At 36.3% G+C, this 25,495-nt stretch overlaps 1 protein-coding gene and 1 non-coding gene across 7 annotated transcripts in view; both read right to left on the bottom strand.

Moving 5' to 3' along the window:
• The window catches only part of SGCG (sarcoglycan gamma), a 136,511-nt gene that overhangs the window by 89,418 nt on the left and 21,598 nt on the right, over positions 1-25,495 (bottom strand). For 2 of the 6 annotated variants that reach the window (XM_068671628.1, XM_068671639.1), the window contains exon 2: positions 3,985-4,076. The gene's annotated coding sequence lies outside the window, so the exon portion shown is untranslated. Of the gene's footprint in view, positions 1-2,075; positions 2,235-3,984; positions 4,077-25,495 lie in introns of those variants that run through there. The other 4 variants (XM_068671618.1, XM_068671661.1, XM_068671655.1 and 1 more) reach the window with 3 other exon arrangements.
• On the bottom strand, positions 715-788 carry TRNAN-GUU (transfer RNA asparagine (anticodon GUU)). Its single transcript has one exon. It is a non-coding gene; the product is annotated as a tRNA-Asn (tRNA).

The raw sequence follows: 25,495 nt of genomic DNA, 5'->3' as shown, positions 1-25,495 counted from the left end.
ATCAGTCAGCTCTCTGGGGACCCTGGGATGCACAGCTTTGGACCACATAGACTTGTACCTGTTCAGTTCCATCAGCTGGTCTCAAACCTGCTCTTCGCTTACAGTGGGAGGGACTTTGCTGCCCCAAGCCCCTGCCCAGAGGTTCAGGGACTTGAGAGCTGTGGGAAGCCTGACTGACAGTGGAGACTGCAGCAAAGAACCTGTTGAGTAACTCAGCTTTCTCTATGTCTGTCCTTACCAGTTCTCCCTTCTTGTTTATCAGATGGCAAATGCTCTCCTTGGCCTTTCTTTTCTGAGCAATGTACCTCTAGAAGCTCTTGTTTTTATTCTTTGCATCCCTTGCCAAACTCAGTTCCATCTGTGCCTTGGCTCTCCTGATTTGATTGATCCCATCCCTGCACATGTGGACAGCATCCCTGTGCTCTTCCGAAGGCCCATATCCCCAGTTCCATTCCCTGTGCATTTCTCTCTTACATTTGCCCATCAGGTCCCTTGCTGAGCTGTGCCGTTTTCCTGCCTTGCCTTGCTTGATTTCTTAGACACAGGGATGGAGAGCTGTTGTGCTCTAAGAAAAGTGTCCTCCAAGATCTGATCAGTTCCCTGATTCAGAGAACTGAAAAGAGCTGGAATTTGGCTCTCCTAAAGTTGAGGGTCATGAGTTTGCTGTTTGCCAGGCCCATATTCCATAAGATCACGACCAGAAAGCTTGCTGCCCGTCCCTGGGTGGGCTCGAACCACCAACCTTTCGGTTAACAGCCGAACGCGCTAACCCATTGCGCCACAGAGACATGCAAATTTGGTGTCTTTTATTTTTAATTGTATTCTATGCAGTTGTTTTTACACCCTGGTGGTGTATCAGGATCATTTGTTTCTCACTATGTAATCAAAAGGAGGTCTGTATCTAATATGTGTGTATCACATTTATTTAGATGAGAAACAGACATGCAGCTTAGCCGAGGTAGCATCAGTGCTGACTGTGCACTGCAACCAAAAACTACAAAGATCTCAAACTATGGTTCACCCATTTGGATGTAGCTATGCAGACCAGAATTCACCTTACTAATCATAGCTATCAGACAGACCTACCTAGGCCCCCTCCATGGAAAATGGAGAGGCTAGTACATGATCCGTCACCTCCTCAAGAATGTATTTTAGATTTGGCAAAACCTCCCATGGTTTTACTCCCTCTCTGTAAAAGGAGGTTAGCTGACTGGTGTTGATGCAGTCAAATCACATTCCTACACTTTGGTAGTAACAACGTTCATTCTGATGCATGATTCAGTGCTAGCGCCTGACAGAGACACACCAAGTATCTTCCACTAAATCATTTGATAATATGTCACTAACCCACTGATATTTACCTAGCCATTTTCTTGCAGTCAGTGAAATTATCCAAGAGAAAGTATATTTGAATTCAAGGAGACTACAAACCTGTAAAAGGAGTTCTGTATACGCAGTTTTACACTACTTATGAATGCAAGTAAGCTAGATTCACATCCAAAGAAATTATAATTCATTTTGGTAACAGTTCCTCAGACAGAAGTTTAGTATCACATTGTCATGCCAAAAAGAAGTGTTCAGCAGAAGCAAGAAATCCAATCTTTACAGAATTTGACTTTCAGTATGTGATAAACGAATAAAAACTTCAAACTACAGACATCAGATATGTACTTCTGCAAATCAGATCTCTCTCTATATAACAGTATCTCTGTGTACTCATATGATATTGTACCAAATTTAAAAAGTATTAAAAGTTAGCTTCTTAATATTACACAAGTGCAAGTTTATACTTTGCCACTTAATACCACCTCTAAGTGTTAAAACAAACATACTTAAATTAACAGAATCTAAAACTATAACTATATAAAAATTAAAACTTCAATTTAGGTCCTAAAAAGGATCGTATTAGCAGCAACGTGATCCTTAATTGAGGACAGAAAAAGGCAGAAAATCAGATCCAAGCAAAGTTCAAAATATCCATAGATTAAGCAAAGACCAAATCAAAAACAATCTGATCATTAATATGCTAACATTTTAATATGGAATAAAAAGAAATCTAAAAATATGTTACTTACTTTAGAGATCTGAAAGAATGTGGACTTCTGAATAAACTACAATCAGACCCTTCCCAAGAGAGAATTGTCTAACTTTTCCACTACTTGCAAATCTGGAGTGGAAGATATTTTAGTCCTGGCCAAATATCACTGGAAGAAAATTTGCTCACATGTTTGGCTGTGTTTTACATTCCATCCTGTTGCTCTGGCATACAGACACAGCTAATTTTAATCTGTGACATAAGCAGCCAATTCTACTGCTAAAATGGTTGTGTGCTGACTCTAGAAATGAACTGTCCCACTATAAGATAGAACCAATCCATAATGCATACTAAAATGGCACAACCTGTTTTATCAAAAAATCCAACTGCTTTATTAAAATCTAAGAATATGCAGCACTTCACAGAATTTCAATGTAAATACTATTAGCATAGCTGTTAAGAGCACAAAATAAAAAATTAGAAACAAAAGGACTTCTGTTGTCTTTTCTGAATCCATGTGTAATATCCAACCAAATTTTAAGTCATTTTTTGATAAATGCTAATTTTAATACTAATGGTATTCTAACCATTATTCTACTGACTGGTATATAGAGTTTCTTTCAAAAAGCAAATACATAGATTATAACATAGTTATAATAGTACATATGAATTTTATATAACAATTACATTAACAATTATTAACCTTCCCCAAAAGTTAAGCTACTCTTGGTATTTAAGAAAGATGTATATAAATACCAAGAGCCTTATAAAACAAACAAACAAAAAGAAGTTTCATATATGAGATGTTTTAAGATGATCTTTAGAAATTATGAGCCATCTTTCTTCCGTGTCATTTAAGCTTTGAGTTTTCAAATGCATAAAACAATTTCAGCCCTGTACTGATTACAAAACTGACTACAGAAACACTGAACCACAGCCTGTCTGTTCAACCTATGATACTTTAGAATCTATGCTGGTAACTGTCTGCAGTTTAAAAACCATTAAAACATACATTTGTAAGATTTACTGAATAAAAGTCCAGTAGATGTCTGCTATGTGAGGCATTGTAATCATCATCCATATGGCTGCACAATTTTATTTCTCAAAGCAGAATGTTTCCTTGTTTTTTTAGCACTGCACTCATACTGTTATCATGCTCTAAAAGATGAAGCTCCTATCAGACATTCAACAGCTGCAGATCATAAATTTAGGACTGATACAAATCCAACTGATCACAGGCTTACAGGGTATTTTTTTTCTTTTATGAATTCTGTGGCCTTTAATACTTTATCAGATTGTTTATATACACAAATGGAGTAGTTCTTTTCTGTACAAATGAATTAATTCACTGGTATCTGACAAAAAAAGAAAAATAGTTGTCATAATGAAATATTTATAAACATCTTTAAAATAGCTTTTATATTTAAACTCGTGGATTTATGAAAAATGGGATGAAAACATTTGGATATTGTGTTAACAAAAAAGCTTCTCTTTAATTGAAAATCCATGTCAGTATGAGAGGAAGAAACCTATAAATGTCAGATGCTTTTGAAAGATTCAAGACAGGCACTGTTTAGGTGATCGGGCATTCACATCCAGCAATTTCTTGCAAAACTATTTGTCCATTCTTGGAGATAAGACCACATAAAATTGGATAGAAGACCAAAACAAAAGCAACATTTTAACTGCACTTTAATAGGTTTCCTTTTGGCATATCTGTAATTAACTGATTTCTTAATTTATATGTATATACGTGTATATCTTAACATAGTGCCCAGCTATAGAAAGAGATTGGATTACATGACACTGTAGCTCTTTATAGACAGAACTTCTGTGCTATTTTCCCTGTCTGATTACTCCTCTTGGTCTATATTCCTGATGACTTTTGTCTGTTCTTTTACCTATCAAATATCTGCAAAGTAGAAATTCTAAAAAGAACAAATAAATACCTCAGTTAGTATCTTCTGAAGTTCTCATGAAGCAGGATTGGAGCAAGAGCAACTGTCAGTGAATTCTGTATCATCTGAAGGCAGCTGTCTTCCTATTCAAATGAAAAGAAAGAAAAAGGAAAATTTTTCATGGATTTGGCAAAAGAACTGGGTTTATTCTGAAGTGTCCTCCTGAGTACTTTAACTGACCACATCTTACAAGTGACAGACCAAAATTCATGGAACACAAACAAAAAAACCACTGGACACACAACTCCTGTTTGGACTGAAAACAGGATCATCAGCATTGTTTATAGTGTATGGGAAATAAATCTTAGTCTAATATCTATGTGAAAAATAATAAAAAGATTTCTCTTGTAATATTAAGGTTTCATCTACTATTGGAGAGCGTTAGTGTAGTGAGCAATAACTTCAGTTATGGGCCTCTTTGCATCTGCATGACAATGTAGGTCTTCCTTGGAGTCAAGTAATTACGGTGCCAGTCCAAGAAACTTGATGTCCTGTTTCTCACGAAAAGCTTCCAACCTCATTTTTGTATGGATTTTGAAAGTCAGTGGCTGGCAACTTAGTCCTGGAAAGGTAACTAACCAAACGTATTTATCTTCCACATTGACAGGACTCTTCATACCAATACTTGTCCAACTAGAGCAAGAACCAGATACAGGATTTAGAGGCAGAGTTTCAAGTAGTAGGTAATTAGAAACTCCTGTAACTCCAGATTTATAATACAAACATAATTATTTATTAATTTCAAGAAGTACACAAAAACACTATGAGAAAACAATGAAAAAAGATACATAAATTGGGGTTTGAATATTGTAACATCAAAATATGTCACTTTTTTATATAAACAGTTTACAACTTTAACAAAAATTTCAACAACTGCTCATCCCTCAAAGTAGAAGACAACAAAATGGTGGAGAAGGCAATGACTATCATACATCCATTTAACTAATTCATCCAAATAAAAGCGACATAAAAGTCCACTGGTCCTATATGTATTGCTTTCTCTAGAAGCTAGTAAATGTCAGTAACACTCCTTCTTCAGAAAAAACAAGATACCCTAACCTTACATGCCTAGAATTACATAGGAAGAGGTATCCCTCTCCATACTTATTAATGAAGCTAACTGAGAATAGAAGTACTCTACTGCTGAACAATTGTGATTATATGGAAAACAGCAAATATAGCTAAAATTAGATGTGTAAAGATGTACAACAGCAGATAAAACCAAGTTTTGCTGTACAGAATATTAAACAATCCCTTGATAAGGGTTCAGAAAGGTAAAATAATAAAATTATAGCAACTTATGTTAATGATAAAATGGCAGATACTTTGGAAGATTAAAAGTCCTATGCAAATATTACACCTAATGGAATTACCAAATAATAATAAAAAAAAAAACACACAACAAAAAACGACAACCAAACCAAAGCAAGCAAACAAACAAAACCCTACAACTAAATATCTATTAGAATCACTGAATGCAAAACACAACTGAATTATCAAAGAATTAAACTGGGGGATAATTTTATTAACAAATGGTTAAAAGATATAAAAGGTAGTTAGTCACTAGTCATCTCTGGACTGCTGAGAACCAGGGGATAAAAGTCTGTATCTTCTCAATTCTTGTTGTTGTGCATGTTAGTCACTTGTGAGCTTGAGTAATGATGCAATAGAAACATCACATTTTCATAAGAGATTTTTTTTTTTTTGCTTCTACTGACTTTCCACTGCTTTTAGAAAGTATAATATGGTATGAAACAAAAAATGATGGAAATATATTTTTCTAGTGTTCTTCTCCAAAGCATTTTGATTTAGATGTCTTGCTGCTATGCTTTTTAAAAAATTTAAAAGGGATAATACAGCAGGCCATTTTTGGATAGACTGAGACTTTGCCCCTTCCTAAGAATAGGGCTAAATTGTGTATCTCGTAAACGGATGTCATGTAAACCTGAGTAAAACAGTGAGCCAAATCAGGACTTAAACATATAAAAAGAAATAAATATTTAAAAGATAATGTTGCACCTATTCGAGCTATAAAAATAGGGTAATTTTAAATAGTTACTTACACAAGGTGGAAAATATTTCAATGGCAACATTTTGGAATATGAACACAATAAAACTTAAGAGCAGAAAGTGATAAGAACCCAAATACACAAGTCTTTAAAATATATCTGCCTAGACTGTTTCATTATACCAACACATACAAGGAGGTTCAAAACAGCATTGAAACCCAAAATAGATAAGTTTTAATAGAGTATGAACAAGTATACTTCTGATATATAAAAATATCCAAATGACTAGGCAAGACAAGATAAAAATAAAAGGACTTATTTATAAGTATCCAACTGGCCAGCATGTCAGTGCACAGCAGGCCCTTGTGTCTGGTTTCAACTAAATTTTTCCATATGTGAACATGAACAGCTGGCTGTGGGTCTGTTCCCAATCATCTTATCAGTGTTTCAATCTTTGCATCAGCTGTTATCTCCCAACTCCTTGCTGCCACACCTCTATCAAGCAGATTCAAACTGTGACAGAGGGACAGTTTTGTTGTTTGTTGGTAGTTTTTGTGGATTTTTTGTTTCATTAGATTGTATCTTCTGCTTGGATTGTATCTTTACATATTTTTGTTAAATAAGTCCTTTATTTCTGGGAGTTTAACTCTGTGTGAGCCTTTAAAGAGGCTAAGGAGTGAGGCAGCAAGTGAAAAACTGCACGTGTATGTTGTGCTTGCTGCTGTACTCCGCGTAAATGAGCCTAACAGGATAAGTGGAATAGATGTAAGATGAGACTAAATATTTATTTATTTTTTTAAAGGAGCAAACGATTAAGCTCAGTATTATAGACCCTTTTCATGAGGCAAGCTGAGGAGTGAAAGACTCATTTTCAGTCTGCAGCTTTTGTGCTGACCAGAAGACATGATGGAGAGATGTTGTTAGTAGTTAGTAGTATCCTAAAGGCAGAAGATGTTGCCAAATTTAATACTACAGAGAATAAAAAAACCAACACCTTGACTGTCCAAGCAGATTTGGAATTATTCTGTCCTATTTCACAATTTGGAGAATGCTTTTATTGTACCAAGTATGAAATTCAGCTACTGTTGGCTTGTAGAAGTTAATTGTTAGCTTTTTCTCAGGAAGAAAAACAGAAATGTGTACTTTGATTTATACAGAACTCTATGCTATTCTACACAGGACAGGGGAGTCAAGCCCATTTTAATGGGTTCATACTTTTGTGCATTGGATTTTTTATTTTGGTGCATGATTCAATATGCAAATTCAGCTCCACCTGCAGACAGTCTGAGACATGTAGAAAAGTGTATTTACAGTTATATTCTGTACATGTATGTCAAATAACTTCTACAACAGAGTCAACAGTACTGGAAATCGTCATAGAAAGAACCATATCTTATGTTCTTTGGTCTGAACTTTTCCTTTTACATCACTTGGCCTTTACTGAAAAGTAAAGCAAAAGCCTCAAGCCCACTAACCTTCCAGAGCAGGATATTCTAGTCTTCTGCCTTGGGATATCTGAACTCTGAAGAATTCAAGTCAAAGGCATGTCTGTCACCTGACTACATCAAACAGAAAGCTGACTGACTGCATCCCAGGAGATGCTGGAGGGAAGGGATGTCATCCAGAGGGACCTTGGAAGAAGGACATGGATTTGTTGGAGTGAGTCCAGAGGAGGGCCATGAGGATGATCAGAGGGCTGGAACACCTCTACTGTGTGCTTGCTGAGGGGGAGGGAGCTGGGGTTGTTCAGCCCAGAGAAGAGAATGCTCTGGTGAGACCTCATTGCTATTCCTTTTATTTCCATTCTTTTTTCTTGTTTCTTTTCCTACTTAGAGATACACCAGATGTATAGCTGACTTTCTATTTTAAAAAGACCCCAATTTTCCTTTATCATCAAACTCTATGTTATTTGCCAGGAATATTTAATACTTCACTATACGTAAGGATACATTATGATTAAATAATTACATCTAATATACTCTATATATTATAATAATTTTATATTAATACATAATACCTACATAATATATTTAATAGTAACATAATAAGATAGCTACATCTAATCTGCATTTGAAATAAATGTGATAGAAAGCCTAGTTTAAATCCTTTGCTTCAGTGCCCACTGCTTTAGCTTGAATAGTTTTCTAGTCAAGTAAAGTACCAGCATACATATTCCCCAAAAGAAAAGTAGAAGCATGGGGGAGGAGGGGTGGGGTGGGGAGTTCAGGCACATAAAAGAAAAATGTTTCCTGTTTTGAAAGACTTAGAATAAGCCAAGTGGAGACATGAAAATTACAGTGCTCTGGCCAGGATGCTAACAGGAACCATGGTTTCAGAGCTCATTCCCTGACAAACTCAATGCCAGGAAAGTTTTAGTGGATTGCAATTTTATGTTCTGAGCAAGAGAGTATTGAATTATATCCATAGGAGAAATCTGCACAAGTTTTATTTTTGTAAAAGTGTAATCGTTAATAACAGTAAGAAAAAGGTGAACAACTAGTCAAAGATTTCTAAGAAAAGGTGTAGTGCTAATGTAGTGCTTCTTTGTTAAGCAACCGGAAAATGTGACTGTAGATGGTAATAATTCATATTAGCAAATATACTGAAAGAAAAAAAAAAAAAGAGAGAATGAGTAAGACTCTGTCTAGCTAGTATAAATTATATGAAAACATTCTTAATAATTTGTTGAGTCCTAAAGAGAACTTCCTTATTTTGTTTAACAGGGTCAGCTTTCAAATTCTCAGAAGTACTTCCAAAAACATGAACTGAAATTTAAAAGCTAACAAAAGCAAACAGGAAAAGAAAAAAGAATTAAACTTTAGTAGGAATTAACCCAAATGTCTGTCTTAGCTAGTAAGTAAAATATGGTCATTTACCTAACTAAATCTGGCTCCAAGATAAATGGGAATATTTGCATAAACCAATGAGTGAGCACAATAAGCATATACTGAATCTGTATTCTACATTTTATTTAGGAATAACCTAGAAAAAAAAAAAAAGTAAATGTTTTCATTTTACATGACTGCCTGTGTTGAAATATTCCAATAAATGTTCAGTTAAAAACAGCAATAATGAAGATTTCAGATGGATAAGAAATTTTCACAAGTTTACATCATCTATTTCTACACATTTATATTTACACATATTTGATCTGGATAGGCTGGACCGATGGGCTGAGGTCAACTGTATGAAGTTCAACAAGGCCAAGTGCCGGTCATGCACCTGGGGCGCAATAACCCCAAGCAGAGTTACAGGCTGGGAGATGAGTGGTTGGAGAGCTGCCAGGCAGAGAAGGACCTGGGAGTGATGGTGGACAGTTGGCTGAATATGAGCCAGCAGTGTGCTCAGGTGGCCAAGAAGGCCAACGGCATCCTGGCTTGCATAAGCAGCAGTGTGGCCAGCAGGGCTAGGGAGGTGATCGTCCCCCTGTACTCGGCTCTGGTGAGGCCGCACCTCGAGTACTGTGTTCAGTTTTGGGCCCCTCGCTACAAGAAGGACATGGAGGTGCTTGAGCGGGTCCAGAGAAGGGCGACGAAGCTGGTGAGGGGCCTGGAGAACAAGTCCTACGAGGAGCGGCTGAGGGAGCTGGGCTTGTTCAGCCTGGAGAAGAGGAGGCTCAGGGGCGACCTTATTGCTCTCTGTAAGTACGTTAAAGGAGGCTTTAGTGAGGTGGGGGTTGGTCTGTTCTCCCACGTGCCTGGTGACAGGACGAGGGGGAATGGGCTAAAGTTGCACCAGGGGAGGTTTAGGTTGGATATTAGGAAGAACTTCTTTACTGAGTGGGTTGTGAGGCATTGGAACAGGCTGCCCAGGGAAGTGGTGGAGTCACCATCCCTGGAGGTCTTTAAAAGACAAACGTTTAGATGTTGAACTTAGTGATATGGTTTAGTGGAGGACTTGTTAGTGTTAGAGGTTGGACTAGGTGATCTTGAGGTCTCTTTCAACCTAGACAATTCTGTGATTCTGTGATATAAAACAGAACTTTAAAATGTATCTGCTTAAATGTTTCACTTACAGTGAACTCAAAATAAAGCAGAAGTTTATAAATCTTAATTACATTATAAAATATAATTTTATTATTATTATTTAGTAGAGAACCTAAAATCACCCAGGTGAGGCAGAATATAAACAGAAGGAAGTTTATAAATAAGTAATTTCCTACCCATTTCTCTTTGCTCAAAGAAAATCCTTGCTTTCAGACCTGATATGTGTCACCTTAATGAGCTTATGAGTTGCAGAAAACTCTTGCTTCCTCCAGAATCAAATTTCCTCCAGAATCAAAGAGGATTCCATTTGATCACTCATGAAATCTGACTTGCAGCTCCCTGGCCTTTGCAGCAATTTCTCATCTTGGTTGTTCCTCTTGAGCTGCAGGCTCCTAAGCCCCTTTGCTATGTTTCTCTCTGCCTTTTTTACTCATTGATAAACTTGCATTTTCTGAAGTCTTCTTTTCTGGACTCTATTTCAATGTCCTTAAGCAATGAACAACCTTCTCTGATTCCATGAGGTCTTTGACTGACTCTGTCACTCTTAATCAATCACAGGAAATAAAACAAAACAGACAGCCTGCCATATACACCTGTATTTAAAAAACATCTTAAGCAGTAGGATGAGATAGTTTAATGAGCAAAAGGACACACTTCTCTTCAACAGCTTGCAGAAGACAAGCCATATTATAATTAAGTGCTCTCTGAAATCAGATGTATTCCCAGTGTTACTGAATGAAATCATTTCTTTCAGACTGTAGGAAAAACTTTTATCCAATACCAATTATTTGTGGGAGATTTTTGGTAACCATAAAAAAAAAGCCACGTTCTCAAAGCATATTTTTTATTCATTTAAAACTATGCTATAAAAAAGTGAATGATTAATGATTCTACATTTCACAAGTTGTCCTGTTCTGAGGCAGATTACTCTTAATCTTGCACTCAAAATCATACTACACCCTATGACTCACCAAAAGAATGTCAGGAAAAAGATCTTAATGTTTTTAAATTACAAAAATGGGAAGGAGAAAAATGGCAGAATAATAAGCATTTTTAGTGCTATAAAGTAATCCAGTCTAACAAACACACATTAGCTATTATTTTGGAAACGAGAAGTACACAGTGTTTTGTAGCATTTCCATTTTCATTCTGGATGATCCTGCAAGAATCCAACTCCCTCACTTCTGTGTAGCTTATAAAACTTACCAGTTCAAAATCATAATGTACCATATAGGTAGCTTCAATCCACAGAAAAGTGAAAGAAAGAACTCTTCACCTTGAAGGCCTGGGCAATCTTTGGTAAACAAAATGCAGGTATGTTTGAAAGTGTAATTTAAGCGATGACTTCCTGAGATCAATCTGTGGATATTCTGTACTGAACCACAGTTCAGAATGCCAGATTGATGTATTTACTCCAGAATCTCTCAATCATGATGATTGTCCTCATCAGGCAGACAATGGAAGCTCAGCATTTAGCTGAGATGCTCAGGAATTTTTACCCTTCTGAGGGTCTAGGAGGACAAAGAGAAGGCCAATGGAAAAGAAGCAGAAAAAGGAAAAACAACTTTTCTCACCAACCACCGTAATAAGATAGCAATTTGTGCTCTGACCTGTGGAAAAAATTCAAACAGCCTTTAAAGAGCAAGAACAGAACTGTAGAGCAAACTATTTTTAAGAATCTGCTTTGAAGATCTGAACTTGTAAAGAAGTAGAGCCTTAGTGCCAAAAGTCAAGTCACAGCTCTTGAACCATCAAATGTTTTTTGAGCTACTGTTCACTATAAGACTGCAAAAATAACAATATTAATGTTAACAATATACCCCAACAATCTGTTGGCCCTACCGAGATTTCAGCTTTGCCAAAATGCAAGCAGAAAAATTAGGCACATGAGAAATGTATTTAATTAGGAACTTGCCATCTGGCATAAGCAAGTAAATTATAAGCGTAGCCCTTTTAATATAGAAGAAGCTATAATCAGCTGGGGAATAGACCATAAGCTATTTCTTGTTTGATTGAAATGCCTAAGTTAGGTGTGGGGATACTGCAATTATCAAGTATTTTGAAGCATTATCCATGAGGCCGAGCTGTGGGTAACCACAACAAGCAGAGTGACTGTTGTAAAACTGTTGACTTAAAATTGATGGATATAAACCAGCAGTTTTGGCAGCCTTTAGGAATCTGACACTGTACTTTTTAAAGTACAGTCAGAACATACTTGGAAAATAAATAGTTCAATTAGTTTAAGCAAGAAATAAAAGCATGCATAACATTCTTTTTGAGTGCTATCCGAAGCAATGTTTATTATAATTAGGCATCTAATTCTGACAGGCTATTTTGAAAAAAAAACAAGAGCCACGTACAGAAACAGTCAACAAAATGCAGTAGGCTTCAGTCAGCTGCTCTCGTTGTGCTGACCAGGAGACTTCTGGTTTGATTTTAATAATAAACACCATCAGCAAATGACAAATTTTCTTCTTCTGTGAACTTGTGATCTGTAATAGTTTGGAATCAATAGCCAAAGAAACTGAAATTATGATTAACGTTTTTTCGTCTATTATTTAATCAAAACATTTTACTTTACATTTTTACTCCTCACTCTGCAGCAGCTGTACACAGCTGAAGCGAGACCAGCTGTGTTCTACTTCATACAATCAACTCCTTTACTGTGTGGACAGCTACAGAAGTACTTAAGCAGGCTGCTCCATTTTCAGCTGGGCAGTCTAGCACCCAGTCCATCAGATCTTAGACAACTATTACAGGACCAAACCTAAAGCCACGTCACAGACCAGGTCCTCCAGCAGGAAACAACTTCCAGAAATTCACTGACCCTTTCCCAAGATAAAGGTGTCTGACAGCCTCTGACCCACCTTTTTTTTATTTTTATTTTGAATATTTAAAAAAAAAATAAGCACCAAAATGAGCGTAAAAGTGTGTTGTCCCAATCAGCTACTGTACAAATAGGATGGACCCTTTTATTCACAGCATAATTACCTGCAGTACACAGTTTAACCATGACTTACAGTCCTCTGTACTGTTTCTAGCATTTTCTACGGAAGTATTCTTGATGTTTCCTGGAATATTGATTGGAAGAGGCCTTAAAGGATGACCATTAATATATGAGTAGTTAGTTCCAAACCTTTCAGATTTTCAGAATGGGCATATACCTTTGGGTCTCTTTTTCTTTAATTATGGTTGTTCAATTTATAATTGACCAATTTTACCTGCCTCAGAGGATCCTTAAAGTTTGATTCTGGGATGGGCAAAAACATCAAGAGCTGACCAATTAATTTTTATGTTCTTAAACAAGCTTGAGTAGATGCTTAATTTCTTCTTTTTTTCTTATTAATTGCTTGATGCACTTGGATTTTAAGCTCCTCCTAAACTTCGTGCATATATGGGTTCACTAATAATAGCTAGTAGTTTTTATTTCTTATACAATTTAACACTCCTTGGCTGCCTTACATATAGTAGCCCCAAAAGAAAAAGAAAAATGAAGCTGCATTTTAAAAACAGACATAAAATCTAACACATACCTGGGTGTATGTGAATATATAAACCCCCAGATTTGCCCACAGGTGTCTGGTGATTGCTACAGGATGGAACAAACAAGGATTATTTTTTTATGCTGCTGAAGTAGTTCAAGCAGAAAAGATCTGGTCACTATACTTGGAATTTCTCTGGAAAATTATATAGGGGGAGAAGCACCATTTTAGATACTTATGCTCTCCTTAAATTTTTAACATTGAATCAAGGAGGGATTGGTACTTTAACACCTGGAGCTTGAACAGAAATTGCCTCCTACTGTGTTGATTTTCTTGATGAGGTTCCTGAACATGGTTACTGAAGATTCACACAGCCATGCTCATCCTGTAGCCACATGGATGGCCAAGAGACTACAAAAAAGTGAAGACAATGACACATCTCTATGTTACATACTCAGAAACTGTATGGAAGCAGCTGAATGAATATGTGTTTGGACTGCTGCTAGGGAAAAGTGTTGGGAAAATGATGGGGAAGTAAGGTAGTAACAATGCTTCACGTGAAGACCGCATACCAAGAGATCAGGACAAGAGCAGATGGTAAACTTGCAAAGGGAAGCTTTACCATATTCTGAGATCAGCCAAAAGAGACCTTGAAGAAAGAAGGAGGAGCATTGTAACAAAACTGTTTTAATAACGACTCTGGCAGATACCTCTACTGCTCTTGATGCGTAGGATGTAGGTTACAGGATAAAGGAGAGTGACCTCTAAGACTAGTAAGACTACCTAAGTGAGCAAAAAATCTGTACGCAATGAATGTTTTCCTATAACATGCTCCCTGACATGATACAGGAAAACAGTACACCCATTAAATCATACAACATAACCTCTACAGGAGAGGCCAAAAGATAAATGAGCATTCAGGAGATCCTTCTGTATTGTATCTTTACACTTAAGGAGGATTTTATAACCCACATATTAAAAGGATTTTGCATCCCTACCTTGTCTTTCATTGCAAAAGAATAGTTTTAATACACATCTCATTGTCGGTCAGTGGTTTACTGGCTAGTGCCAGCTGTCTTCTCTTCATGAAACTGGTGGTGGTGATGGTGTTACTTCACACACATTCAGTTAATAAGAGATAACTATGTGGGCAATCTTAGGAAGATACTTGGTTAATCCTCAAACCATGGCTTAGAATGGACAAGTCACAAAAGGAATGGGAATATACAGTTTAAATAGGCTACTCTTACCAGAATCATGTCCTTAAGCATAGCAACAAATGGGTTGAGTATGCTTTCTGGGCCCATTTCTGCCAATTTTTCTGGTTCCAAGAAATGAACTGGTTTAAACAGTTCTTGATTCTTATTTTACTAAATGCCCAAATGGTAGTTTGTATCTTCAGTGTTACTAATTTCATTGATTTACACAGAAGTATTGCTCTCTAGTGACTTAAAATTGTTAGGAGTCTATCTGCTGGTGGTTCTTTTGCTTTTTTTTCCCCCACAAATCTCTAGCCTGCTTTGAGAGTCTTCCTCAAAGCTCACCTCTTACAATCACGACCTCTCTCCTTCCTTCCTGTGTTGAACACTATGATATTTTTGAATGTTGCTCACATCTACCAACTGACTCTACAGAGCACTAATTCCAGTATTCTAGGTTCATATATTTAATCCCCAGTCCATGTTGTCTGAGCTAACATCAAGCAGAATGGAAGCAGACGAGTGTTATTCCTCTTTGGGTTCTCAGCAAGCGAGAAGGGAAAAGGAAAATTAAAAGCAGAGAAATCTGTACCAACTGATCCCAGCAGCATTGACAGTTGGTGTTTGTTTTGTGATACTGAGATCTGTCTTAGCATCCACTGGTCTATGATTGCTGTGCTCCTTGAAGCATCAGTATACAACCCAGCATACTTTCTTTGTGTGGAGCTTAGATAGTTTAAGGGTGGGAACAGACAGCACTCATCAGAACTTATTGCCCTTTGCTAGAACTCCCTCAGCAAACTGAGGTCTGTATGCTTTACTTACCTATTCCCTACAAAAGCTTGAATTTTCCTGATACATCAAGTGCTGTGGCACAGCAATTCTAATTGAGTTCAGTTTTATTTTTCTTTCTTACTTTTATCTATACACTTTAATCATACAGACATGGGTCGGGGTACACAGGTATAGATGAAATGTTCTGCACTAAACATTGTAAATTGACATTGTAAAATGGGCTTTAAAGAAACATACAATCAACTTCTGATTAGTTAAGTTATATATTTTTTTTTGTTTCAATAAAGAGAGTGAAATAAAATATCTAATTTATATGATCACCTTCTAAAATTTGAAGTATTCTGTTAGAAAACAAACAAAAAATCCACCAAGTCTATCCATACTGCATGTAGTGCAGTATGGATTTACACTGCATGTAGTGCAGTATTTACTTTACACTCTAGTACAGACCACAGATCACGTCCTACATTTTAACCACTTTTAACATGCAAAGATGTATTAAATAATCTTAAACTAATTAGAAAGCATTAGTTGTTACACTGTATTATTACAAGCCACAGTCTTGCAGTGGCATACACATGAATAAGACTAGACATTTTTTGTACTTCCTAGACTACAGTGGGATCAATGGCAAACATAAATGTAAGGATAAACTTTAATTTTCATGTAACTGTAATACATTTAATCATCTGGTCTTGTTTGGTCCCTATCTGGCAAGCCAAAAGATAATCAAATATATTAATATGGTTTCACGGGTTACATCAGTATTTTTTGTTCACTATTACTATTTCTACTTGTGGCATGTTCTTTAAGTCCCTTAGACAGATTTCATTCTTTTCAAGTGCTCATCAAAATTTGCAACAATGATTTGCTTATGATCTATACATTCTCTATAGCTATCTATGCTCTGAATCTTTCCCTTACACTAGCAAAGATGAGAAGGTAATTTTCTTTTGTTAATTATTTTATGACTTAACAAAAAATATGGAGGAAATACGTCAACCTAATTCGTCTTTAATTATAGTATGGGTGTATAAGTAAAAAATCAATGTAATTAATAGAAAACATTTTGGCTATATACATTGTTAAATTGCTTATTAGGAAATAAATACGAAAAAAAAAAACAAAAACAAAAAAAAACACAGATTTATAATCCCATTTCCTAATCCCATGCTTAGTAAACAGTAAAATTAATACAGTTATATTTATCTATGAAAATATGATAGCTACCTTAAACTTTTTTTTTTTTTTCAAAAACTTTTATTGGAAGTACCACATGAAATTAACTGAATGTTCAGTGTAAACCCAGGGAATAGATCCAGCAGAGGGCAAAGGACCCAATTAGCAAGATGAGCTAAAATATTGCAAGACAAACAGATGGACACATATGGCAGCTAGCAGTGTGTCAATTTCTTATGAACTGAAGTTATAAAAAAAGCAGGTTATACTTATGTTGCATTCCCAGAAGATAACTAAGCATAAATAACATTGAAACATTCTTTTTTCTTTAGTGAAATAGTAATTTTCATGGTAATGGTAATTTTCATGGACCAATACAATGAAAGTTCTATTTCAATTCCTCAGAGCCAGTAATTATTTTAAACTCTGAGTTACATATCGAATTTATTTGGTCCAGAAGATACACTACTGATTACTGTAAGATGCTTCTCTGTATTCAGCAGACTGCAAAACAGCATCTGTAACAATGTCATGTATTAACAAATCTCATACCTCATTCCCAAATCAATTACAGTCACTAGAGTTCTTGCTTTCACCCGCTGTAGTAAGCACCCAAAGAGGATACTTGTGAAAATACATTAAATTCCCCAAATTAGTGTCTTCCTGAATGTGAATAGTGTAGAGTTTTTAGGAACTTGTTTCCCATTGATTTCAGAAATGTGGGGTAAGATCCAACACAGTTACCACAGGAAGGGGTGACCTGGCTTTGGAAATAATCAATAGCATACCAAATTGTATGTTTACTTACTATATTGAAACTAACACTCAGTCTTAAGAGAAAACACAGAGAATAAATTTAAGGTAGAATGTTTGCAGTCATTAGAAAACCATGACTTATACAAAACTGCTAAGGTAACTCGCTTTAACAGCTCATTAGAGTTACCACAACGCTAATAAGAAAATCTTAAAGTGCAATTTTGTTAGTGAAATTACCAAAAGTCTATCTGCTCCATTTGTGTTAGTCTGGGTTCATAATCAAAAGCAATAACCTTTTGTATAAACTATGTAAAAATCTAAATGTTTGGCTTAAGACACTGAATAATTAATAATTAAATATTTTATAAGGAAGGAAACATAGGAAGCTACTGAAAATTTACACTAAAAAACTCCAAAATAAAAGCATTACAAACTAGCATGCTTTGAAACATTTCAAAGCAGTTAAAGTTGAAAAGTTTCATAAACTATTAAATCCATAGCAATGCAGAGAATTTGGCTGCTGTAGACCATTGGCTGAATGTCTTCCATTTTCTTTACAGAACTTATGAAGTCAAGATGAAAGCAGAAAAGGATTTTACGACTGAAGTAGTCACAGAATCACACTGAGAGCTCTAAAGCAACAGAAAGGGCTGAAACAGAGAGAGCTGTGTGTATTCCGTGTGCTCCACCTGGAAAGATGAACTGCAGTTAACCTATAAAGTAGAAGCAGGTAACAATAGAAGTCCCAGCCAAGTTTAGGGTAAAAAATGAAGTCCTACTGTACCACATCAATCAATCCTTCTGCCAGACTTCTTTCACTGCCTTAAGAGCAATGGCAGAGATGTTACTGATCCATGAAATAAACTGTATCATACCAGGACCCTATATAGCTACAATATGACATTATTTTTTTTAAACAACCAGAAAAAAAGCAGTCTACTCAAAAGCTACTTTAGTTCCTATAAAAACATTTTTTAATGGTGAGTCCACTGAAGTTTTGTAAATTGTAAATAGCACATTCTATAAACATTTATATATATAGTCTATAAATAAAATTTTACTTTCTCTCTTAAAATGTTTTGATGAATAGCTATTGAACTTCATTTGAGATAAAATTTGCTCATATCGTATTAACTTTTCAACTGCTTCAACTAATTAATAAATAGGCACAAAATTTAGCATTAAACCAAAATATCGTTATTGACCATGCATGTATCACTGAAGTAGATGAATTTAAAGCTGTTTACCATATGGCTTAATTCAAGAGGCAAAAATATATTCTCTTTTCATCAAACCCTCATCTGTGAAACTCTAGTTCAGTGTTACATACGTGAATTCTCCTATCAGCAGTCTTAAGCACAGCACATTTTAGATAAGCAAAGAAACAAAGCTTATCACCATTTTTTTTTTTAATTTAATTTTATTTTTTTACCCTCACCCAGTGTCTTCTCTGGCTTCTCAGTTGAAAGGGCAGTCATATTCCTGACCTTTTCTGTATCCTGATGTTCTTTGTTAGTTGTATTTCTGAATGATTGTAGCTTTCACAAAACCAAGGGGAAAAAAATCTCCTTACCAGTAATGGTGTTCTTCTCTGGGATAATTCACAAATGCATTTTAACAAAAGGTGTATTTATCCTTGTCACAAAAGACTCAAGTCCCTTGTGATGTCCACTGCAGGAACACTCTAACCTCTGACTCACTAACATTGCATGAGACAGAACATACCCACTACCTTTTCTGCATCACTGCCATCTTCAATCAATTCCTTTCAGGTGCAGAGACTTCTGTGGAAAAGACTCATAAAAAAAAGGCAAGTGGGAAACCAATGTATGAACAGAGTACAAAAGATTTTCTTTGAAGGGCTCACATATGTCTTCTAACAACGGATGACGGTATGCACTACCCAACTATCAATTAAGCAGTGGGGGTTTGAAAAGTTCCCTCATGATAGTGATTGTAGATGTTGGCAATGACACAGTGCCTGATACGTGACTGCACAGCAAGATGTCTGAGGACAGATGTAAAGAACATGGCTACTGGGGTCCCTCAAGTGCTGGTAAAATGGTTGTATCATAACTATCATATCTAAAACACAGCAACACGCATGTTAGGACAAACTACTATGCTGAAATAGCAGAACCTGCTTCCCACAGTGGAAACCAGTACCTAGGACACTTTCCACAAGGCTTAAACATGCAATGGTGAAGTAAGAACAAGCTTTTTGATGTTGAGTAACAATACAGAGGTAGCTCTAGAAGCATGAGACCAAGAACACCAGGAGATGAATCTTCTAGACTGGTTTAACGGAATTTTGATCCAACCTCTAGACAGCACCAGGGAAATATGCTGTGGGACTTTCTGTCATCTAAATTGACATGTTCTACATTTCTGTAACCTGGATTCTACAGTATTATCACCCAGCATCAGAACGTCCTTCTCAAATTATTCCGTTGATCCTAATTCTTACTCCTTTCAAAACTCATCAAAAATCATCAGACTTCCAAACCCTTGAACTACCTTTTGTCCATGTCACTTCTGTGATAGTACAACTCAACGTGTGTTATGCGAGACCTGTGTTATGCACTGCAAAAAATTTAGCATATATATTCCTCCTCTTTGTTTTTCACATTTTAGCCATCTGTTTATCCTTTCAGGTACCCTTCTAATTGTCCCATGGCTGCTTTGTTTCTTAACCTTCTGCTTATGGAATCTCTTGAAAGCTTTTTGGAAATTTGAAGAACCTATAATCAATGAGATCATTTTTACTGATGTAATTTTCTATGTGCAGGGAAACATGATGATCATACATCTGGAATGAAATTTAAAACGGAATTGTTCAAAAGGTCAATCTAAAGTTTGAAAGCAAAAACATCTGGATGGATGTACAATCATTTGTTTTATCATGTTCTTTTCATGGCTTCTTTGCCTTTGTGATACATACTTCAGAAATCTAAGAATCTGATTTATCTTATTTCTTTAAAGATTTTTAACTTCTAACAGTACAACAACAAAAACCTATGTCAAAAAGGTGTGTCTAAAACTTTTAAGATGCATCAAAGAACTGAAATTACATGACAATGCTGAAGACTGACAGAATGTAACAAAGCTTTTATTTTAGCATCCAATTTTCTGAGAATTAAAGAACAAGTATCAATGTGGTAGCAGTATTGAAAGGAATGTTGAAAACTGTCAACTTTTGATAGAAAGATTATTTTTGTAGAGCCAAAAGCTAGTCAAACATCCCTAAATCAAAGGAGAGCAAATCAACAGCTTAAATGTTCACAGCTACATAAATTAGGTACACACTAAAATACGCACAGAGGACTTTTGTGTTAGACTTGCATTAAGAGTTAGCTTATTGCTTACAGAAATGCAAAGATGCTATAATATTAATCAAAATTGCATAGAATTTGGATTGTATGAGATAGCTTCTATCATCATACATAGCTTCTATCCTCATAGCTGAGGCAGGGGAAATTTAGGCTTGACATCAGGAGGGGGTTCTTCACAGAGAGGGTGGTTGCACACTGGAACAGGCTCCCCAGGGAAGTGGTCACTGCACCGAGCCTGTCTGAATTTAAGAAGAGATTGGACTGTGCACTTAGTCACATGGTCCGAACTTTTGGGTAGACCTGTGCGGTGTCAAGAGTTGGACTTGATGATCCTTAAGGGTCCCTTCCAACTCAGGATATTCTATGATTCTATGATCAGTGTAAAAGAACATGCTGGCTTAGTTAGGTAGAGTTAATTTACATTTCATCAGACAGTGGAAGGAATTCTGAAACCTACTGTGGCAACCTATGCATAGCACAGGTCGATCTTTTAGCAAGTAGCCTTGTGGATGACCTCCCTGGCTTCAGGCAATTAAGATAAAGGACTATAGCTATCTAAACATCTAATTATGTAACATAACTTTGTTTCAAGGGAAAACAAATGAAAGACAAAAGAAAAGCTTTATCAGGATCCTAGGTAGATCTATTAGGAATGAGAGTACTCTCATAATTGTTTAGAAGTCCTGATATATGAAAGTGGAAGGAAATGAAAAAGCTCTGTTTCTGGATATAAAACAGTGACTAAACAAACATTCCTGAAAAGAGATCTTATGTTTCACCAAGGAAATAAATGGTATATAAAACTGTAGGTTCCTACTTATGCTGACTATACCATATAAGGAATTTTTCTTATCTTTCAGTGTATATTTTTTCTTTTGATGCTTTTCACCTACTGTTCAGAATTTTCTTGTACCTATGATGATTACTCACTGTACATTTCTTTTAAATGGGATGCCTCACATTCACACTGTGTGCACACTTTGTGTTAGTGTCTGCACACTGATGTGGGTGTTGAAAGCACTATGCCTGGATGTCTTTTGCATCTGCAGAAATATGCGTCACCTTACCTTCTGCTATAAAATGCAAGAACAAAATGGTGGTGAGTATCATAGGATTCCAGATTCCTTTGAAGCCTAGGTCTTGTAATAGGATTGAGTCCTCCAGAATAGGTAAAGGAAGGCTAGTGAACGTACATGTAAGCAATACATACATATAAAGGAATTTTCTCTACTCCTTTCTCCTAGGTACTTTCCAGATGAACAATCACAGTATCAGCTCTGCCATAGTAAGTGGAAGTTGATTTTAAAACTTTCTGAGGAAATCTGCTCTGCCAAACAAATGCAGCTTGCCTATGCAGCAACAAGCTAGTTATTAAAAATCTGAATGGCATTAATGCTAGCTACCTTACAAATACTTCAGATTAGTATATACATGTATATATATATATATAATTCTGATTATGTGATTTGAACACCAGTGGAAAACACTCAGATTCAAATGGACAGAATCACTTCAGAAGTTTTGAGCTAACTCTCAACAACTTGGACAGTCTCTGAACAGACATGGTGGTGCTTTTTTGATTTCCTGATTACAAAAACTGATGTGGAAAATCACTGAAATGGTCAAATAATCCTTTTTTTTTGTAGAAGTCAGACACCTACTGGGTTTTACCAAACAAAACCCAAAAATGACAAGAACATATATATAGAGAAAAAAACAAAACAAAACAAAAAATTAATATCCTTATTCCAATTCCATCCTGGTATTCCAATGCAGCACTGGAACTTTGAAAACGTCCTGAGAAAACCCTGGGAAAACTACTGAATACAAAGGATGATGCATAAGAAGGCTTACGTACCTCTAACTAACCCTGACACAGATGATAACTGTAGCTAAAACAAAGGCCTGTGATATCTAGAAATTGTAAAGGTTCTAATTGGAATATAATTAATATTAGTTACCTTAAATCCAAATGAGTACTAAAAATACTGCAAACAGAAGTGTAAAGTGTACTGGAAAAAGTATATTAAAAAACTGGAATCGCAGTAAGCGTGCAACTATTCTGTAATACTGTGATGACACAGCCAGACACAATGCATAAATATTTTATATAAATACGTGAACAAACCACCAAAGGGACAAAAGATGCATGTAGATGCATGCAGTAGACCTCCAAGTAACAACAAACTGCCAAAGAACAAAATAAGCACAAGATGTGAGCAAAAGAGAGGACTGCAAATAGGCGGAAAACCCTGTCCAAATACACAAAAAGGATGGCTGAAAAGACAAAAGAAAATCAGTTAAGCAGAATCAGGAGTAGGCAAGATACCTGCTGCCCCCCTCTTCTGGGAAGAGAGACAAAGAAGATAAAAACATGAAGAGGAAAGACAGAAAAAAGGACAAACCTCCATCAGTTCTGTCTTCTCTCATCAAAGAGCTCTCAAATCTGATGATCTTGATCTCAATGACTAAATCCAAAAACCTAAGTCATCAGAGGCAATTGTATGGCATCATCTCTGTGATTGTATATACTCACAGCTAACCTGAAATATGATTGTTAAAGATTCATATTTTCATCTATATATGTAGTGATAATGATGTATTAACAATTAGCACAAATTGTGCCGTTAATGGATTCAGCAGTCTTCTTTTAAAATTTAAAACCAGCTTGATTTGTCAGTATGCTAAATATTCCTCTTGTTACAGTAATCTATGTGCTGAATTTATATATGTATTTGTGTACTTGTATCTACATCTGTGTATACCTATGATAATATACACACAAACACACATTCAGCTATAGCAATAAGGGCAAATTCTCAGAGGTATACAAAATTAATAAATATGAATCTTAAGTATTCTTACTAAGTTCCAGTTGGACATGGGATTCCTGATTGCTGGAAAAATTTAAGCAATTGTTTATGCAACTGTAACTATAGTGTCATTCTATTCACTCTTTTCCTGTTTTACATAGCTGTCACAACTCATGAAGTAGGTCCTGAATGGGATTGCAAAAGTAAGGGTTATAGAACACCAAACTTGATTTGCCATTCATCACAATTCCAGGAGGCATGTGCTCAGGGCAAGTAAAGCTCAGGCTTTGCAAAACCCAACATCTTCAACTACAAAAAACGGTGGAGAAAGAACAGAGAAAAATGAAGCAGAACAGAAAGGCAGTCAACAGCCTATCTTTTTGTTGTAGATTGTGGCAGTCTATCTCTTAATAAAAGAACTTTGTAAGTGGACAGAGATTAAGCTACCATAATAGAATACCAAAAGATCTATACCAATAAAACGTTTGCATACAAATAGTTGGTCAAGGTGGCTTGATGATAAGCAGGTGTACTGGTTTTGGTTGGGATAGAGTTAATTTCTTCACAGCTGCTTGCATGCTATGTTTTGTATTTGTGACCAAAACAGTGTTGATAACATACCAAAGTGTTAGCTATTGCTGAACAGCATCAGCCTTCTCTTACATGAGCCCAGCTAACCAAAGGACTATTCCATACTATACAACATTATGCTCAGCAATAAAAGCTCAGGGGAAAAAGAATGGTAGAAGAAGAGTACTCAGAGTAATAACATTTGTCTTCATAAGTAACTGCTACAAATGACAAAGCCCTGCTTTCCTGGAAACTGTTAAACATTCACCTCCAAACAGGAATTAGTGAATTAATTCCTTATTTTGCTTTGCTTGATTGTGTAGCTCTTATTTTGCCTATTAAACCATCTTTATTTCAACCCACAAGTTTTCACACTTCTATCCTTTCAATTCTCTGCACCATCACATTGCCTGGTGGGTAGCAGGGGAGACAGAGAGTGGCTGTATGGTGCTTAGCTGCCTACCAGGAGTAATCCACAAGGGGAAAAACAGCAACTCCTGGATGTGAGGGGCACTCTGGACTGTTAGAGAGATGTGATTTTCTTTTTTGTAACAGCAGCAGTACACATCAGTCCTACATATGATTTGCCTTTCCAAATGAAAGGAATGAAGAACAAAAGGGTAAGGCATAAAAGCCATCTGAAAGCCAGCCACACAACCTCGAGAAACATCTACCTGCATTTCTATATTTTGGTAACTTTTCCAGAATCAGTTCCCCCTCTGAGCACAGTCTCTAGGCCCAGCGGAGTTGGCACAACTGGCACTTCAGGATAGGGTGAAGGAGATTTCTGGTTTAGCAAAGAGGAATGCCACCCTAATGCTGTACTCAATGCCCCAGTCTTTTATTCCAGAAGACACACAAAACACCTAACTTCTTCATTTATTTCAGGTGGTCTATAAAGATATAATTGGCTGTTTTACCAGTGCTTTTCAGGTAGCAGGCAGAAAACTATCCTTCCCTTCTTTTTTCTTCCTTCACTATCAGTTTCAGGGAAAAAAAAAAAAAAAGAAAAAGAAAAAAACACTAAAATTGACCTCTGTCATCATTCTCAGGATCATAGGTTGTCATTTAGCCACCATCTGCCATGCAGTCCTAGCGAAAGCATTGTCAGAGTTATCTTATTTATTATACATGTGAACTACACTGGAATGATGCCAGCCTAGACGTCCACACAGAAAACTGCAGCTTTTGTTCTTCACTTTAGGTCCTTCAGGGTGCCAAGCCTAAGAATCAGAGTCCAGGTATTCAGGACTGAAATGTTTGGTATTTTTCGTTCCACTGACGTTTCTGATGTTTCAGACCATGGCTCGGGAATACGCAATCCCTATATATAGTCCATCTCGATACTCGGCAAATCACTTTGGACTGACTTACAATTTAA

This window comes from Anas acuta, chromosome 1 (genome assembly GCF_963932015.1).
Source record: "Anas acuta chromosome 1, bAnaAcu1.1, whole genome shotgun sequence".
NCBI lineage: Eukaryota > Metazoa > Chordata > Aves > Anseriformes > Anatidae > Anas > Anas acuta.
This window is presented reverse-complemented; position numbering and strand designations above follow the sequence as displayed.